Source organism: Gavialis gangeticus, unplaced genomic scaffold (genome assembly GCF_001723915.1).
Source record: "Gavialis gangeticus isolate Ggan-Ray unplaced genomic scaffold, GavGan_comp1, whole genome shotgun sequence".
Classification (NCBI taxonomy): domain Eukaryota; kingdom Metazoa; phylum Chordata; order Crocodylia; family Gavialidae; genus Gavialis; species Gavialis gangeticus.
This window is the reverse complement of record NW_017729016.1, coordinates 15872452-15891957: the sequence shown is the minus strand read 5'-3', so window position 1 is coordinate 15891957 and position 19506 is coordinate 15872452. Positions and strand designations below refer to the sequence as shown.

General features: G+C 43.6%; 2 long non-coding RNA genes across 2 annotated transcripts; one reads left to right on the top strand and one right to left on the bottom strand.

Moving 5' to 3' along the window:
- Positions 1-991: 991 nt before the first annotated feature.
- On the top strand, positions 992-1913 carry LOC109294522. Its single transcript, XR_002096544.1, has 2 exons — positions 992-1610; positions 1682-1913. It is a non-coding gene; the product is annotated as an uncharacterized LOC109294522 (long non-coding RNA).
- A 12914-nt stretch (positions 1914-14827) lies between these two features.
- On the bottom strand, positions 14828-18888 carry LOC109294523. Its single transcript, XR_002096545.1, has 3 exons — positions 16184-18888; positions 15517-15519; positions 14828-14839 (listed from the first exon to the last, which is right to left on the bottom strand). It is a non-coding gene; the product is annotated as an uncharacterized LOC109294523 (long non-coding RNA).
- Between the last annotated feature and the right edge of the window lie 618 nt (positions 18889-19506).

The window sequence follows — 19506 nt, the reverse complement described above, 5'->3', positions numbered from 1 at the left end:
AGGCAGCAGGGAACCAGGCCCACCTGTTCCTTTAAGTTTTCATTCTCCTTCCCTCAATGGGTCTCACTACCAGCTTTAGACTGAGCTTGGATGGCGGCCTAGGGCTGCTGCTCAGTTAGAGAATGCACCTATGTATTGCTCATCCCCCACAGACTATAGGTGGGATTTCCAAAACCAGAGAGCCTCACTGGGGCTGCTGTTCCTAAATCACTTAAATACTTTGGAAAGTCCCTCCCCTCATGTCTTAGCATTAAGGGGTTCATCCATCTAATTATTTTCACCCCACAAGGTAGCACCATCATGTACAGATATATCCAAAGAGCCCCCCCAAAAAATAAAAAGGCCCTTGCTTGCAGCAGCTTCCTTCAGTGAAAAAGGTTGAGTGGTTTTTATAGGTGACTCCAAAATTTCACTGTGAATTGTGGCAATCTGCAAACCTTTTCAGTCAGCCACTATAATCTCCTTGCCACCCTCCTTGGTTCTCCGAGGTTTCATTCTCTACCCCCACCCCCATAATAAGATTTATTATTGGGTTATTCTTCATGGTATATTAGCCCTTCGCCAGAGCCAGTGCTGACAGAAATGTTAGTCATTTGGGCTCTGCTTAACCTGCTGAGAAGAACTGAATTTACAGAATGGGACGAGGCTTTTTATGATTTCATTCCAGAGCCAAATCAGATAAGAATAATTATCCTCTCCTGGGATATTAGGCTGCACCTCACCAGGACCGGCAGCTGACAGCTGTTTTATTGGTTGAGTCACTTGGGCCTGGAAATCAAGGATTAATTGTTCATGTGTCTTGGTGGCTCCAGGAATCACAGTGAAAGGATCTTTCTGGAGATTTGAGATAATTTATTTTCAATTGTTTTATATATATAAAACAAGGAATGTTGGCTTTTAATTGATTTTATGCATTTTTCTAATTCTCCCTGTCCATTGAAATCAGGTGTGTGTGTGTGCGTGTGCGCGCGCGCGCGCACGCGCGTGCATGTGTGTGTATATAATTAAAATGTATTTATACATAAACCTGATTTCAATGGACAAGGAGAATGAGAAAAATACATAACATCAGTTAAAACCCAACATCCCTTATTAAAGATTGAGCCACATGTTACAAATTTGGGGCCTCTGAACAAAACCAAAGTAAAGTTAGGAGGGGAAACATTCTCGTTCCAAGAAGAGTCAAAATCCAATTTGTCAAATACATTTTGTTCTCATTGCCATTAAGAATAAACACAAGTGGCGGATTCCTAGCTCCATGCCCAGCCCTTCTCAGTATCTGCCTTCAGATCCTTTTATATGGAATTAATTTACTCCTGCCTACCAGTTTTTTGAGATTATTCTAATGGCAATGGCCCTGATCCAAAGCTTATTAAAATCAATGGCAAGTCTTTCATTGACTTCAATGAGCTTTGGATCAGACTTAACATGAACCAATAGGGCCCATATTCTGTTGCCAGGTTGCAAGATCTGGCCCATATTTCCCTTCTTGGTGCAGACATTGCTGTCACCTAATGGTGGGCTGCTGGTCTGAACCTTTTTTATTTGGGGGCTAACCCGGATTCAAGAGCAGCTTCAGGACACTTGCTTAAGCTTCTTAGGGGGAATAGGTCAGTCTTACTAACAAACCATCATGAAATCCAGCTTCAGGACACTTGCTTAAGCTTCTTAGGGGGAATAGGGCAGTCATGCTGCTCTTGGGGGTCTTACTAACAAACCATCATGAAATCCAGTGTGACCTATAATGGGTGGATCTCCCCCCAATTCAGCTCCTTTGCTGGCTGGGAAGCACAGTATAATGTTGCTATAAATACGGCAAAAAATTAGTTCATTTGAAAAAAGTGAAAGTTTGCTCAGAATGATAGCTCTCCACCCCAACTATCAATTGTGATGAAATGGCAAGACTTTTCCAGCAAAAAAAGTAGCTAGAAACCCAAGAACCTCCAGTCCACTCTCTATAAAAGAACCTGTAACACCAGAATACTGTGCAAAAATAATAAGTGCAGAGATTTAACTCAATGTCAGAGATGTCAAGCCCTTTCCTCCTGCCAGTACTGATCAGTACCAAGACCCACAATACTAGCCAGATCCTCAGGCAGGGTAGATCGTGGATAGCTCCATTTAAAAAGAGGAGAGCTCCACTTAAACACAGCATGTTGATTTTCAGTTGGGAATCCTCATCCTTGCATTCAAATCTATTGCTGTATGTCAGGAAAGGCCACAGGTGTCAATGTACAGCCCAGCTGAGACATGCCTTGCTGGTTCTGTAGGTGCTAGCACTAGAGCTGTATTGGTGCAGCACTACATGTGAGCCAGTAAGCTCTGCTTTGCATTGCCTAGACAGATCCTAAAGTATTCTAGGAAAAGAGAGATCTTGGGCTAAACCTTTCTGTAGATTCACTAAGCTTGCATGTCTCATCCATTCGGCAACTAGCAAAGTCCAGCGTGATGCTGGACTGTTAATTCTCGAGGAACAGTCAGGTAGAAAAAAGTGCTTGTTACTGTTTCAAATAAGTAGTTATCTGACTAGGCGTTCCAGGGCCCACAAGCCACTGAGTTACCGTATACCTGTGAAGAAGTCCCCCTCTGTCTGTCCCTGCTTGGGTCAATCTGTCTACACCCCTCTCTCTTTCACCTGCTTGCTCTTTGGTTTTAACCTGGTCACCTAGGTGACCGGGCTGTATAAATTCCTGATGGGAGGGGAAGCTTGCTCTCTTCCTCCGGCAGCATTTTGGAACAGGACATTCTCTCCCCCTATCAATAAAGGTATTGGGTTGCAGCATGACTGGCTATTTCACTGCATAAGAGGCAAAGAAAAGGGGCCTTTCTGCTCCCCAAAGAGCTTGGCTGTGTATTTTTTCCCTCAGTCATACCTGAGGTTACCCTGGGAGGCTTCAGGCTAAAAGAAGCACACAGAAATATCACCAGTGGGTAAAGCACCCCCAAGGCCTTCAGGGTCTGTGTACCCTGGGCTGCACAGAGCCCTAACAGAAACCAGTGCCTGGATGGTGGCAGCATTACCCCAGGCTTGTGGGAGTTCTCCAGAAAGGGGGACGGTCAGACATAGGCTCCCCAGGAGAGACTCCCAAAGCATGGTTTTGGGCCTGGCACAGAGGTGGATGGCTCTGCATAGTAGCGCCCCCTATTGTGCTGCCGCAATACCATTCTATAGATGTTATAGCAACCTCACTGCATGCCAGCCTTCTATGCAGATGGATCTAATGATACTCCTGTGCACGATAACCCTTCATAGGTCCAGAGACAAATGTAAAATGCACCCATTGGGTCTTTAACTTTTACACAGCAGGTATGTCTACATGTGCATTTATGCTGGCTTAAATTTACTGCACAGTAAATTACTGCATAGTAAGCAGGAACAGGCCGGCATCTACACGTGCAGGCATTAAAGCGTATTAATGCAGTGTGTGGACTGACTTCAGACTCAGTCCACACACACAGTATTACTGCACAGTAAGGTGTCTACACATGCGTTACTGCACAGTAACTAATCAGGCATAAATTTGGTACCTACATGATGCAGGTATCAAATTTACACTCAAGTTGGCATAAATTGTCATATTTATTGTGCAGTACAGGCATGCATGTGTATATGCATGCCTGTACTGTGCAGTAATTTTGGTTACTGCACAGTTAGTGCGTATATGTAGATGCACCCAGTATTAACAATATGAAAAACATATGGATACAGGGAGTTCCAGATAACTCTGCTTTACTAACTCATCAAAACATTCAGTGCTCTGTGGTTCTGGTGGCTTCCACAACAAAAGATGGAGGTTCACTGCAAACCATTTCAAGGGAAAAGTTTTCAACCAGCAATGATCATGCCTCAGTTCAACCTCACAGGCTACAATAGTGCCACTACATGATTCTGAAACACAATAGTGCCCACATAAGCAAAGGTATTGATAATCAGGAGAAACTTCTGTCCCATTCTGTGTCTTGGACAGCCTAACTGGGAAAAGGAAGGAATGTTGAACTTATTTTTGAAAGGCAAAATAACAATCAAAGGTGCCTAGTGATTTCCCATATTAACCTATTATTGTTACCACTGAGGATTACAGACATCATAGAATGGAAACTTGTGTAAATGACACAACAGAGGCTGCCCCTGAGGCCCAGTATCCTACTAACCCTATGGGCAATCCTTTTTCTACGGTATAGAGAAATTGTTTCTAAATATGGTTTTTAAGAAGTCTGGGGCCTCCCCAAGGAGAGATGAGAGTGGTCTTTTATCAATACTTTCACCTTTGCTGGATGCAGCATGAAACAATTTCTTGTTAATGCTACTGCATACCTTCCAAAACAGGTTTTTCAGTTCCATCCAACAACTGAATCTAGGGAACATACAGTGCCATATTGGCCTGACTACATGTTCATTTGGGATCTCCTGTGTGTCAAGGGTAAGTGAATGTTATTGGGAATATTCCTGTGTGAGTGGCTTTGTGTAGTGCAATTTCTCTGCATTTCATCAGCCTGTTAGTTTGCATTAGGTGACTACGACTGTTGTGTGAGCTTCCCTGTGACTTCCTTTGTTGTCAGCTTGAGATGGAGAGGATTATGATTCTGCTGCAACAGTAGATGAAACAACAACATGGAGGATCAGTCGTTGTTGAGCATCATGGTGGCACACACCAGGTTGAAGACTGAATAAACTGAACAGGGCAGAGTGGCCACTAAAACGTCACCTGCATGCAAGACAAAGAAGACCAGCTCTCAGCATACAGGGCAGAGACCTTGGGCATGGCACTTACAGGCAAAGCTCTCACTGAAGCCAATGAGACTCACTTATGCCAGGGCTAAATTTGTCCCCAGGGATATTACCTTGATACTTGCAAGCAGTTAGGTTGCACAGTGCTGATCTGTCAGATGAGCAAGTTTATGAGGATGCAATGGTGTGTCACAAAGGGTTTGAAGGGAATTGATATGTGAGACCTGATAATTATGAGGTTGCCAGGCTGGTATCATTTCACGGCTGGGCTGGCTCTTTGCGGTGTATGATACCCATCAACGCAAAAATGGAAACGATGATAAATGGGGCAACAGTAAAGCGGTTAGATGTATCTCATAGGCTGACTGCATAAGCTCCTTGATTGAGAAACAGCGCCCTTCATCAGCAATGAGAGGAGAATTCATGATTCAGAGAGTGTGACTTGCTATAACTTTCCATGAGTTGAAGAATAATTAGTCAATGAGGATGGTCACCAGACATTTAAAAGAACAGGTTCCCATTGAGCTCTTTTGCATTCTGGGGTCAGTGTCATATGGAAGACTGAAGCAAAGCCCTGGTGTAGTGAGGGCATAGGTGGTTATCCTGAGAAAGTGAGGTGGCAGAGAGAGAGGAAGTGAGTCAAGTTGGGAAGCGAGAGGAAGAAAAGAACCTGGACAAGAGCTGATGCTTGTCCTGCAAAATCTCAAGTGCAGTAGAAAGATTTTAGAGGAAGAAAGGCTTTGCTTTGCACCAACAGAACTATCTAGCATGCTTATGTAGTCCCCACTACTGTAGTATGTGAATGCCTTACAGTGTTTGCCATACGTGCTGCTGTCCCCGTTTTATAAATAGGGAACTGTGGCTGGAAGAGACTAAGTATCTTTCCCAAGGTCCCACCAAAAGTGTGGGGTACAATAGAGACTAGAACCCAGACTGCCTAGTTCCCCAAACACTGGACCGGCCCTCTTCACAGTTTGTGGGTGCAGACTCTGGTAAGGATAAATGCTCATGGATCACCTTAGGACACATCTCATTTTCCTACACATTGGAACTGGTCTACAGTCATCACCATTTGTTTCATGACTAGGCGATGAAAGGGATCCTTGAAAAGCCAGAGAAACAAAACTTTAGTATGAACAAGATGCTCCCAACAGACAAGAAGCTATATCAGAGTTAAAACTGGGATGTCACTAGGGCAGGAAGCAGAAAAGGAAGATGTCACCCACTGTAAGATGTAAGAGGCTGGGATCTGCGATTGGCTGTAGACAGGAAATGTGTTACACTTTGGAAGCAAAATATAGCATTATAGTCCAGGCTCTTCTTGTAAAAGCCCTTTTGGGGGAGATGAGGCTCAGGAAGCTCAATGGACATAAGAAGTATGTGGTGATGAAAGTGCCCGCAAGGAAAGTACTTGGAAAACAAGCATTTTTTCCTTGCTATCCAACCCTTCAGGAGGAAGGAAAGTAGAGGTTTGAAGGTTGAATAGACCACAGTGTGATTTATTTGCAAAAGGTGCTGCCCTCATCACGCATGAGATGTCCAGGAAATAAAGGCACTAAAACATCAATTAACAATGAGATTCTACTGATAACTAAGCAATCACTGCTACCCCCACTGGAAAAACGAGACCTGATTAGGCAGGCACTCAAGGATATCTTTGTAAACTTGCCCATAGCTTGGTTAAAGGGGTTGGCAGAAACCATGACCCTTTGTGCTATCCCGTCTGCTGGCTTTTTGGGTTCAGTACATGAGAAAACATTAAACGTGAGGTGTGGAGGAAGTCCTTTGTCACTCAGGAGATTGAGATTTTGGGGAGTTTCACCTAATAAGCTTGTTCACTCAAGCTGCACATCCAAAAGTTTTGCATGCACTTCCTCGTGGTGAACTTAGGTGTGGTGCCACTGATCATGATAGGGCTTCCAGCTTGGACAGGTGGCAGGGCACATTATAAAATGTAAGATGTATCCAGGCCAGATCTAAACACCCTGCTCCAAAGGGGTGAGGATGTTCTGAACTGAATCTAGACTTCATGGGGGAAGCCATGCCCCTGAGCAGCAGTAGCAAGGTCCCCTTGTTTTCGGTGGAACTGAGAAATTCTCCCACGTCTCGCTGTTTCTGAACATCATGCCAAACTCAAGCACCCCGAACACCGGGCCAAGTCAGGTGCATGTTTAGAGCCAAGCTCTGTGGCTGTAGGTCTCCCCCCTCAATTAACAATAACACCAGAGAGCAGCCCAGGAAAAAAATATTCCATTTGTTTCTATTTGTAACTTCAGTGGAACACCTAATACAGCACTGAATGAGGCTGGACGGCTCCTTCTTGAAGCATAATTAAATGAACGTTGATGAAGAATTCAGGAAGAACTTGCCATCTTAATCGAAGAAAGGGGAGATGGAATTAGTCATGTTGGAATGTCCTTGTTTTCCATTTCCAGGCTCATTTAAAACTTAAAATTGAAATTAAAGCACCATGGGCTGGAAAAAATTCTCTTTAAGCTCTGTGACTTGCTAATCTCCCCAGCCCTGTCAATTCTTAAGTCGGGGACAATGCTCCGTAAGAACAGGGGTGAGGGATCACGGTGAAAAACCTCCACAAAGCGGGTGCCTGCTTCCAAACTAAAGATTTAAACGTTTGTTTGGTTAAATTTCCCCTGGCAGGAGGGAGTGCCAGGCAGTGGTGTGAGCAGCAGGCAGAGAAAGGAGGATGGGCGCAAACCCTGGCAGTGCAGCACAGGAAAACAGGCTGGAGATCAGGGGACACGAGGTCTGGCACTGACTCTGCGGCCAGGAGAAAATCCCTTCCCTTATCTATACCTTAGTTTCCCCGTGTATAAAACTGGGTGAAAAATCTGTAACCCTAAGTCCAAAGTGCTGCCAGGTGCATGGACCAAATGCATGAAACACTGGCATTGCTGTTGTTTCTGGCTCCGCATCCCCCACCTTCTTGCCAGGGGATGTGAGCCAAGATGCTCACTTAACCTCTGTGCCTTGGTTTCCCCTTTGTAGGAAGGACAGTTGCTCCCACAGTGGAGGCAGTCATTACTGTCTGGAAAGCACGGGGGGTTCCTGGAAGGAAAGTGCCTCCTAGCAGCAGCAGCAGGATCTGTATGCTTGTTTCTCCATGCTTGCCTTAATTTACCACAGAGCACCACGGTCCCCATCCCCATGAAACATGCTTCTATACATTAATAAGCAATCAGACTAAGAGGACTCAGCACTTTGCCTTGCAATACCCTTGAATAGCAAAAGCCCTGAGTAGAAAGTTTGGCCGTTTCAAATCAGATCCAAGCCTCTGCTTTTTTTGCTTTTTTTTTTTTCCCAAGCCTCTGCTTTGAATGTGGGACACTGCCAGTTTGAGGAGGGGGGCAGAGAGGATTTCTGATGCAAAATTCAGGACAGTTGAGAGGCAACGTAATAATTGTCAGTCCAGAGAGCATCCCAGTGCACATGTTCTAAGGATAAGAGTGTCACCAGAGACTATTGTCTGTCCCCTCTCTGTTAAAGTAGAGATAAGGCTGGGATAAATCTCACTGGGACATTCTGCCCTATGATGTTATTTCATGCCACATCACCTAATAGGTGTATTTTCACACTGCTTGCTACTGCTGTGAGGTTCTGCAGCTCCTAGCCAGGCTGACAATCTCACTATATGGAGAATGGAATAGTGACGGCTAATTGATTTTACAGCAGTACCGAAGGACAGACAATGAAAGTACCATCAATTTAATCCACTATTTAATGGTTCCAATTTAGCCTCTGTAAATGCTCACTAAACTAATTTCTCTGGGTTCAGCAATCTGAAAAGCTATCATATCTCTAATCTCCTTCAATATATTCATCTGGAAAAGGGAATTTAGCCAATTCTGATGTGCGGAGATGATCTGTTAGCACAGTGTAAATGTTTATAACACGGCAATCTAGTTCGTTTATAAGGATATGAAAAGTTTTATTGGGGAGGGCACTGGAGTGGAACCACGGGATAATAGGCAGTTACCCAGCAGTCTCTGGGAGCCAGGGAGCAGGCAGGCATGCAGAAAAATACTAGGATTTACTTTAATCCCAAATTGTAAGCTAAAGTTCTGCCCGGTACATGATGCACCTGGGACTTGATGGCACAAAGGATTCTCTTCCATCCCCAGTGACCTAGACTTTCAAACCAGACCATGATAGGAACAGTAATTTTTTTTCCTCACATAGGCTGAAAATTAGTTTAGTTTTAGCACATTTGTATCTTCTTATCCAACAGGCAGAGCACAGACCAGCGAGTCACCGGAGGAGTGCTATTTCCTGGGCACTCTCTCTTGCCTGATGAAAGTTGTTACAGGACTCACAATTTATGGGTTTAGTAATGTTATGCTGTGAACCCCACAGCTAGCTGGCCGCTCGCACGAGATGGGAAACCCACTTGAGGCCCTTTCACTAACCACCCCCTGTTTGCAATAACCCCAATAACCTCCTTCATCATGGTGCATGTGTGGCTCCACTGACTGTCACTCATTAGGGGAATTGCTACCAATTTCTGCGGGAGCAGGGCTGAGCTCTGAGCAACCTCCTTTACTTCAGCCATCCCCTAGGGCTAGACTAAGCTGCAAAACTAAAGCTTGCCCTGTTTTTTCCCAGCCAGCCAGTTTGAGACTGGCCTGAACTGGGATTCCTGGTCCAGATAACTTTCCTTGACTGGAAACGGTCCTAAACATGGGCCCAACTTTTAGTGCTCCACCTGACCTTTACTATGTACCTTTCTTTGCCCTGCAGCAGCCGGTCCACCTTTGGGAAACAGATCGGATAACTGCACGCTTCCTCCTTTCCACTTTCTACACTAAAAGAAAATCCCATGACATTCAACCCAGGGCTGTTGTGAATTGGCATCTCCTGCTCTCCCAGTGCTCACAACAAATGTTTCATCCTGACTAAATCAAAAAGCCAGATTCTAGCATAGAGGTTTTTGCAACTCCCTTTAAAAACTGTCCCAGGTCCAGGAGTCACTATAACAAGCCCAGACCTCAGACGCTTCCTCCTACAAGTGGCTTGGGCAGAAAACCTTGTCAAGCAAAGATTGCTTTGTTCTTTACAAAAATAAATAAAATAAAACCATTGGCTGGGTGGAAATCTGCTGCAGAGAATGGGAGCGTTATGAGAGAAATAGCTTAATCAAAATTTGGAAACTTAAGACATAGTCCCAGCAGAATTAGCTTATTGAGCAGCCACAGTTCATCTACCTCAAAGTTTGGCAGGTGAGAAAATTAAAGATATAAACTACACACAGGTGTATTCCATATATCTATGTCTGCATGTATGAGAGAGGGAGAGTGTAAGTGTATGCAACAAACTCGGCGTGTTTTGCATAACAGCTATATAGTATGGCACATAATACATATATTCATGCACTCAGGCAGACCTTCATTTGGCAATAATTAGTATTGTTCCATTGACAACAGCAAGGGTCTGGACTCCTCTATTTTTATACGTGCATGTGTATGTATGTACATGTATGTGTCCATGCATCTGTGTGTGCATGTCAGTAAAACTTCTATCAGTGTGTGTGTGTGCATATGTGTAATATCACATGCATGTTCATGCCTCTCTTGCTAAATAGTAACCCAGGTACAGCATTGTTAACAGACTGTGTTCCAGCTCTCTGTTGAAGCCTGTTATGTTGTCCCTAGGCTGTAAATTCTTCATATTTCAATAGGAGCTGACAAAAACATATGCAGCATCCAAAAGCAATGATGGAGTTAACTGAACGGGGCTGTCCAATAGCTTTTATAGCAGGAGCAGTTCAGGACTGTGATGATTTTACTTTGACCATTTTTTTTTATTCAAAGACAATTCCACAAATGAGCTTCTGCTTGATTAGAGTTTTAATGAATATATCTGGATATACCACAAGTCCACCAGCCGTGACTGGAGAGCCACAGGCTATGCTCTCCAGATGCCGCCTTTGTGCTGTCAGTTCGGGGTGTTAATGTCAGATACACCATGGGAGAGCAAGAAGGGGAATATTCAAGACTGAAGCTTCCTGTGAGACTGTGATTTCCTCAGACTGAGCTCTCCAGCTTCTAGCCAGGCACTGAAAAGTCCAGATGGACAATGAAATGCATTGGGCCACATTCCTAACTGACTTATACCCTGTACCACTCTGGGGAAGCCACGGGTATAACATCAGCAAGGAATTTGATTCTGCATGAAGACCTGGATCACAGACTCTACAGAGGCCCCGTGCTAGAGGAACTTGGCACTTCTAAGAGCTGCATGGCAGATTAATTAGCTACTCTTTGTTAGATACATTGCAGATAAAAAAGGCAGTGTGCCTGCTAAATATTACTGTAATCACTTTGGACAGAGAAATCCTGACGGAGGTATTGTAGTGAGTGCTGCTGGCTGCTCCTGGCCTGATCCCTTGGAGGTGACAGCGCACAAGAAGGTTTATGGCAGCAAGGAATGATTTTCCATAGTAAATTATATTTAACATTCCACAGAACTTTATTGCATTTTGTGTTAGGGTTTATGAAAAAATCTGTATTTAACTTCAAGCCCTGGTAAACATCTTTGCTTATGTTGTTATGTGATTCCTTATTTGAGTATTTCGATTTAATTTCACAGTTCATATACCTTAAAGTTTTGATTTTTTTTCTCTTTCCCCCACTCATTCAGAGAGACAGGACTGGCCAGGGGCTTCTCTCTCCCTCTCTCTCTCTCACTCACACTCTTTATGCCCTCTCGCTGCACAGAGCTGGATGGGTGAGAAGATAGTTGAGGGCATTTTCCCTTCCTCGTCTGCTCCCCTCCTTGCCCCACAATGCCCTCTCCAGATGCACGGGGCAGCACAGCTCCTGTGTTCAGATCACTGTGCTCTCTCACTAGCCCCAGAGATTCCTTCCTGTTTGAGAGCAGGGGGAGATGAAAAAGCCCCCACCTCCAATAATCACTCCCAGGAAAGCCTGAGGAATTCCCAGGATAATAAAGATTCATAAGAGAAATCTAGGGTGTTCATCCCAAACCTTATTGAAATCATTTCCATTGGCTTCAGTAGGTTTTGACCCGGGCCCTGAGTAAGGGGCTATAACAGTACAGTGTGCACTGCACACATCACACCCTTATCCCCTGCTATGTCCCACGTTTGGTAGATTGAAAGGCTCAACAGGAGAGAGAGTCATTTTTATAAAGGGTGCAGAGAGCCCTGGCTATTACTTGGGGAACTTGCACATGGAAACCCAGAATGACCCAGTAAGGCCAGGAAAGAGCCAGGATAACACCGTGGGAATCAGGGGCCTAAGTCTCTTATGTCCTTCTGAAAATGGTACCTGCATTTTTTTATAATGTAACAATAATGAAAAGACAGGCACAGTAGCTATATCATAGGATGGAGGCAGATCCCACCCTGCAAAACAGGATAGCTGAGATGGAGAATTGCATGGTGTTGATTAACAGTTCACATCCCTGTGTGATGCTGAACTAGATCCAGGGTACCCACAAAACCTTCCTCCGAGTCAATGTTTTGCAGGGGAGGAAGGATAATGCAGTGGTCAGGGCACTCAGGGCTTGGTATATATGGATTCAGTTCTTTGGTGCACCAGACACCTTCCATGTGACCATGGGCAAATCATAGATGGGGATAATGGGAATAATAGCACTGCCCTACCAGGTCTACCCCATGGGGATGGTGTGAGAAAACATCCAGGAAGGGTCCAGGAACTACTTGGATACTGCAGTGATGGGAGCACCTATGATAGCTACAGACTGCACTTGATTGACTCTCTGCCTGCTTGTGAGGTAGGCAGGTATTTTTTCCAATCTTCCCAAGTCAAGTAATCTGCTGAGGTTCACACAACAGGTCAGGAGCAAAGCTGGGAACATATCCCAGACATCCCAGGCTCCAGTTCAAGCCGCCAGAATGCATTCCCTCCTAATAGCAAATCCCTACTGCTAGGGCCCTGCCACCAGCTAGCATTAGCCCCTTTGAGTGTTGCACACATGGCTGGTTCTTTGGTGCATCATTTGTTTTAAACAGATGCAGTGCGGTTCAGCATGAATTTGTAAGGACACCTGGTGCTAGATTTGTCGACAAGATACTGTCTGTCCATGAGGGCACTGAGCGGGTAACACGATTGCTCTGTCAGGCCTTAAAATCCAGCGTCTCACTGCAAGGCCCTTCTGATTCCGTTCGCTGTATGTACACACAGACAGGCAGTCGCCCTTATCTCTATTTATCTAAATTCTCACATTGCGCTCGTTATGATGATGCCCAGAAGAATGGAGCTGAGCGGTGTAATGAACCCACTGGAGCAGAGGAATCTCTCACAGCCTTTGAACCTAGCAAGGCTCACCCACTTTAAGCAGGGCTTTGGCTTTCTTGTAATATAGCTTTTAAATCTCCATTTTGGGTAGGGAAGGAATTGCCAAAGGACTTTCTGAGTCATGAAATGGGGTTTAGGAGCTATGGTTCTCTTCCTGCAGTGAGTTGGGCAGGCAGTTCTATCCACATCCAGGTGATTCCTGTTGGTTCAATGTCTTAGGCAAGCTGGGCTAGTAGAGGGCAATTGCAGCTGTGCTAGTAGCATTGGCAACCCCAGATGTTCAGCAAACACTGAGCTCCCCCTGTAACCACCTGACTCCAGGAGTCGGGGCTTTGAGAAACATACGGTAACTCTTGCAAATTGGCAATGCTGTACTGGCCCTTGTCCATATATCCTACTCACTGCACTTCCATGTCAGAGCCGGTGGCAGGCTTTGTGTTTCTCCAAGGTCAAGAACAATCCAGATACTGCTAGTGCTGAAACTATCCTCCCCTGTGTGAGCAAAGAGCCTATGGCCTTCCCCCAGTCCATGGTGTACAGCTGAACTGGACCTGCATAGGGGGTATATAAGGATCTATGATAGACACGCACTTCATTCATTCATTCCCACTCGTTCAGAGAGACAGGACTGGCCCAGGGGCTTCATCGATGAAGGAGTCAAATATTATTCCCAGTTTTACTGATTAAACTGAGAGGAAGGAATTTGCTGCATTTCTTCCACGAGTTTATTCCCTAACTCCTTCAGAGTTAGGAAATACATAGTGATTTATACATAGAGTTAGGAAATACATAGGGATTCACTGTTTAGAGGCAGTGAAAAGGTGTCCCCTGCATATGCCCCGAAGTGCAATATCTAGCTCTTGTCTGTCGGTTTCCTCCTGTGGAATTTTGCATCCCGTTTCTAATCCAGAACACAATGACATTTTAGTAGCTAATATGACTGAGCATGTTGACTATTTTCTTGTACTTTATAGCCCTGGGTTTCAGCTGTCTAATATTTCTTGACTCGAAGGACATTTTTTTGAAGATTTCATCTGTCTATTTACATTCTATTTTTGTGAGGGGTTGGCACCAGGAGTCAGTAAAAATTTATTGGTGAATTAGCCTTTGTGTTGAAAATATATTATGGGGGGGAACCCTTCCAATGAGTGATATGATGAATGACCTTGATCATACACCTTCAGCTACACAAATAGGATGTACTATTTTGAAATATTTGACCTAATGATTTTTTTTTGTCATAATTACGTTTCTGAAAAATACTGAAAAATTGCTACTTACACTATACCCCGCTGGGTTCTCGGAATAATCAGCATTACATATCAGAGGTCTTTCCCCACAAATACGTTTGTTGTTCTGCTACCCAGATTCATTTTCTTTGGATGCACCAGACAGTAAGTTTTAGACTTGAATATGAAAATCCTTTCCTGGAATGTCAAAGGTCTCAATAAATCTGGCAAAAGGAAAACATTTATATTATTCTTGAACAAAATCAATACTGACATAGCTCTCATTCAGGAAACACCTTTCTCTTAAGTGATGGTGAAGCTACATTCAAAAAGAGTGAAAGAAATTATAACTCCCCTACCCCTCTGAATAAAGGGTCATGATCTACTGTTCATCTTGGTACAAAATTCCTATTGACAACAATTTCACTTATTTATTGATTGAGTTTCTTTTTAATGTACTCAGTGCCATAGCAACTGGGTGCCTTCCATAAATTAAATGCGACATTGCATTAAGTTAAACTTCTCACAATGGGTAATATATGTGTGCCTGTGTGTGTGCAAGTGTGCACGCGCACACACACACACTCTGCCACCACCACTTCCTGAACTGCTCCAAACAACTATAAACATGAGTGATTACTGCCCTTCAGAATTCATTGCGTGTATTTGCTTGACTTTGGATAAGATACAAATGAGCAGAGGCTCAAATTTACATGTGTACACATGCTCCTATGTATGTGTATATAATACAGCCAGAAGGATAAGGATAACATTAGCCGTGATATTTCATAACCTGGGTACACAAGGCTAGGCCCTGATATTGTGTTCTCTGAAGACGCACTTTATTTGACACTAGTGAGTAATGCTATGGGTTTCAATGAGAATACTCACAGGGGTAAGTCAGGCATATGCACAGAGGAATCAGGCTCTGTAGTTACAGAGAAACTAACTTTAGTCTTCGTAGATGTCATTCATATGAGTGACATCATTGCTCCATGGTAACTAATATATTTCAGATTAGATAAATATGTGGCATGAAAAATAGATTAGTTTTATATAGATTGATTATTCCATTTTATAAATAGATGGAACATTTTATTTCTACTTGCACTCCCAGCCAATAAGAACATAATTATATATATTCAAAATACTTTTATGTAAATATTTGATTAAGATGCTCTAGTTTATTTTCCACATTCACCCCAAACCACAGCAATACAGACTTCACAATAGGCAGCCAAAGAGTAGACTAACTTTGGACTACCTGACAAAGACCCAGAGTTAGAGGGGGCTCTGAAAGCTTTTTTTTTTTTTTTTTTAGCTCTCCCTCACAGGTAGGTAGTAGATCACAATCTGAATATGGAGGCCTCATTTAGTAAAGTGATGCCCTGAAAAGGCAGAATGTGAATTTCTTGCACAATGATCCCGTGTTATTGAATAGACAGGGAGAGAGGCTGCCACTGAGAAAGGTAAGGGAGTGGGAAGGCAGGGAGAGGGATGGAAAGCAACCCCACACAGTGAAGCAAAGCTAAGCATTGCAAAGGGAGCCCCCCGCCTGCTCTCAGATGGCAGTACGACGATGAGACAGTGGGCAGGGGCTCCGGCTTCTGGAACCGGAGCGTTCTGTTTGCAGTTTCAGTCTGACACTGACACCTCGACAGACTTTTGTTTTCATGTGGCATTTAGTTAACCAAAGAGAATGGGATCCTGTTAGCATGCCAATCTCTCTTTTTTTCTGCCAATCTCAAGATGGCACAGGCAGCTTCCAAACCCTCTTTAACGTGCCATCTCACATCCCCTCTCCCTCTCTCTCTCTTTTTTTTTTTAAGAAATAAATTTCTGTGGCAGCCAATTACAGCAGTTTGATGTGCATAATAATGAATCCATTGAAATTGAAATTGACACCTCAGAGAATCAGTATTAAAAACACACACAACTTAGATGAATCGAGCTCCTTTCCCCCCTTCCTCCTCCTTACAGTTTTCTATCATTTAGAACAATTTGCCATCACTTGGGTCCTGAGCAGATTGCTGAGAGCTTGGTATGTGCTGAAGACTCAGTGATTGGGACTGAAGCTTGTACAGGCTCTGTCTCCTTTCCTAAGCACAGATCAATTACAAGGCAGACAAGTCAGTGTCACATGTGATTCACAATGTCAATTTCATGCTAGTGGTAACCATTTAAGAAAGAGCTGTGGAGGTTTTACATTTGATAAGAAATCAACAGTGTTTGTGTTTGTAAAAGACCGATCACAGAGTGTGACAGCTCCAAGAGATTGCTATGGAGCATCGACTTCACGTCTGTAGTCTGTCATGGAGCCATAAGTATTTATTTCAAATGTTTTTTTTCTTTTTTTTTTTTTTTAACCAGGATGTTGAAAATAAACTGTCAGTCTCTATTTACAGCTGAACAAGTAGAAAATACGAAGGATTTTAGGTTAAATTGTCAGTTAACAGAATTCAAAATAGAAAAAAAATATGTACAGCGCTCCCTGGGTTATTACCCATTTGGAAAGGGAAAAATCATTTCTAAATTTGGAGATGCAGATGTCTCTATTTTGGGGAAATATGACCTGTATACTTAGGGGACTTTGGCTGTGTTTGTTCTCCTGAACCCCTTATCTACTTCAATGTATTATGTATAATTCCTGTAGCATGGTAGAAATAGACAATAAGGGCTAGAGGTTGATCTTAGTTTCATCATTGGGGCTGTTCCAGACTTCGGTGTAGCTGATCAGAATTCAGCTCCTGTATTTTCAGTGTGGAGCAACTAGAGTCTTTAGGAGCTAGATAATTGGAACCAGACTCTCTAAGATACCCATACCCAGGTACACTGAGACAATGTATTTACCCAGAGTAGAAGGCAAGGTATAACTTTTCATCCCAGCTTGTTGTTGATGATAATTATATTGTTGTCTCCTTCCCAGCAGAAATTTTAGAAACTTCAAAAAAAGGCAAATTTTGCACTGGTGCCAGGTGGCACTTCTGTTCGTTGCCAACGTCTGGAGGGGAAGGAAGGCTAACATGGTGAAAATGCAAGGCTGGGTGTTGGCAGGTGTGGATTCGGCATGAGTTTTCTCAGCCTTAATTTCCCTATCTCTAAAATGGGGATATGGCTGTTGTGAGGCTTAATTAATCACTAAGACTCCCCAGGTCCCCAGACAGAAGAAGTGGAAAGTATGATGATCTACTAGGCCTTTGCACAATGCCTGAGTATAAGTAGGGACAGACAAAGTTTAGTTCTTTTTTATTTTCTTAATGAATACTCATGGGCATGCATATCCAGCTATGTTTCCAGGAGCTCCAGCATATGATTAAGAGCCAGATATGAACTGAAAACAGCCTGGTGCCGCTGTTTCTGATGGATTTTTTCAATCTATTTTCCCAAACTGTTTCTGGAGTGGACATACTCAGAAATACTGCACAAAAGGTAGGCTCTAGCATGGCTATGAAATTGTGTTGACAAGGCTGCTCAGCATTATTTCATGAGAGGATGTGGAATTATAGGAAGACAGAAAAACAATATCAACACTGGGGCCAAATTTCTGCTGATATGAATCAGTGTGCCTCCATAGGCTTCACTAGCACTACACTGATATACACCAGCTCAGGAACAGGCTCTTTAATACCCATTATCGGCCGCGTTAGAGGCAGAGAAAAGCACAGGCAGGAAGGGAAATAGCAGTTCTCAGCACCTTTGGCTCATGGAGACAATGGGTTTATTCCTTGTTGTAGGACCCTGAGGGTAAATCTGGAGTAAGTCCATTGGCTTCAATAGAATTTCTTTTGATTTACACTACAACTGCTGGCCCAATCTTTGTATTTCAACCTCTATCACTGTGCACACGTTAGACATAGTGCTAGTTTCCTGTTTTACCCAGCAGTATTTTCCAGCAGTCCCGCTACTGTTGTAGGGCTACAGGGGCGTACATGTCTGTGCTTGATTTTTGTGGCACAACAAGGGCACGTATAGCACTGCAAATGTAATGTCCCTACATGGCTTGTATCTTCCTGAAAGAGAACTATGTGACTCCTGAGAGGGGTAATAGGCTATGAAGCCTTTTGCCCCCTGCTAAGCAGCTGATTCTAATTAAACTCAGCTTGATAGCAAGTGAGTCTGTCCTCCAATGGCTGCTCAATGGCTTATGTGCCATGCTTGGGTCTCAGCTGCTTCCTAGTGAACAGGTGTCATTGAAGCCACAAAGCAGAAGGTAGAGTAGGGTAGCACCTTGGAGACTAACCGGTTCAGAGAGGCATAAGCTTTCATAGGAAACAACCTTCATTGTTAGATGAAGTCACCAATACAACTGTCCCCTTGCTGGTGTTGAAGCAGAGGCCGGTGGCTGAATAGCCTGCTTTGCCTACTCTATGGGACACTTCCACCTACCTGCACCAAAACAAAGGGTTTCTTTGTTTTAATTTATGGTATTTAAGCCTCTGCTACAAGGATACTAATTTATGCCTCTTCCCCAACTACTATTAGGCTTGCCTGGGCCCCTGTAAGGGAAGACTTCAGCTCCTCTTTATCTCAGGCTAGCAAGAGAGGGTCAAAGGAGGCGAATCCTGGTTGCTTTAGTAAATCCATTTTCTAAGCAGTGATAGGGTTTTAGTTTCCCATCTGGAATCATCACTTAAACGGTGAGGCTCCTGGACCCCTGCGTTCTGTGAAATGAAGGTGTTTTTCTTTTTGTAAATATAAAATATAAAGACAGGAATCTCAAAGCTCAAGTTCCAAAGCAAGCTAGGAAATCAGAGCAAAGAATAAAACATGAATAATAGATGCAGTGTTACTCACCCCAGACGGTCAAAATTCTTGCATCAGACCCTCCAACATCACAGGATTGGGTAAGAATTGAGAGATTTTTAAAACAATATTATTTTAAAGAGTTTTTTCCCAACTTATGTCTTGGGTTTGGAGTCTTTTAGGTTGTGCTATGGGCATCTTCCTGAGGATTGGACAGGACATCTCCAGCGAGCTACTGCAGCTCAACCTAAATAGCTAAGGCTCGGCAACATCTGGGAATGTGGAAACCATGATAATTAAGGGCCTTTGCAGATTGGCTCAGAGTGGGACCTGTAGCTTACACTCCCCGGTGGGTTATGGGTACACTTGGTTCATCTTTTCCAGTTACTCTCTGCCATACTGAGATCTAGGAATATAACTTTGTGTATAAAACAGGCTGAGGCTCTCTCCCATCACATGCTTCCAAGAGACATGGCTTTAAGAAAAACACCAAATACAGCAAGACTCA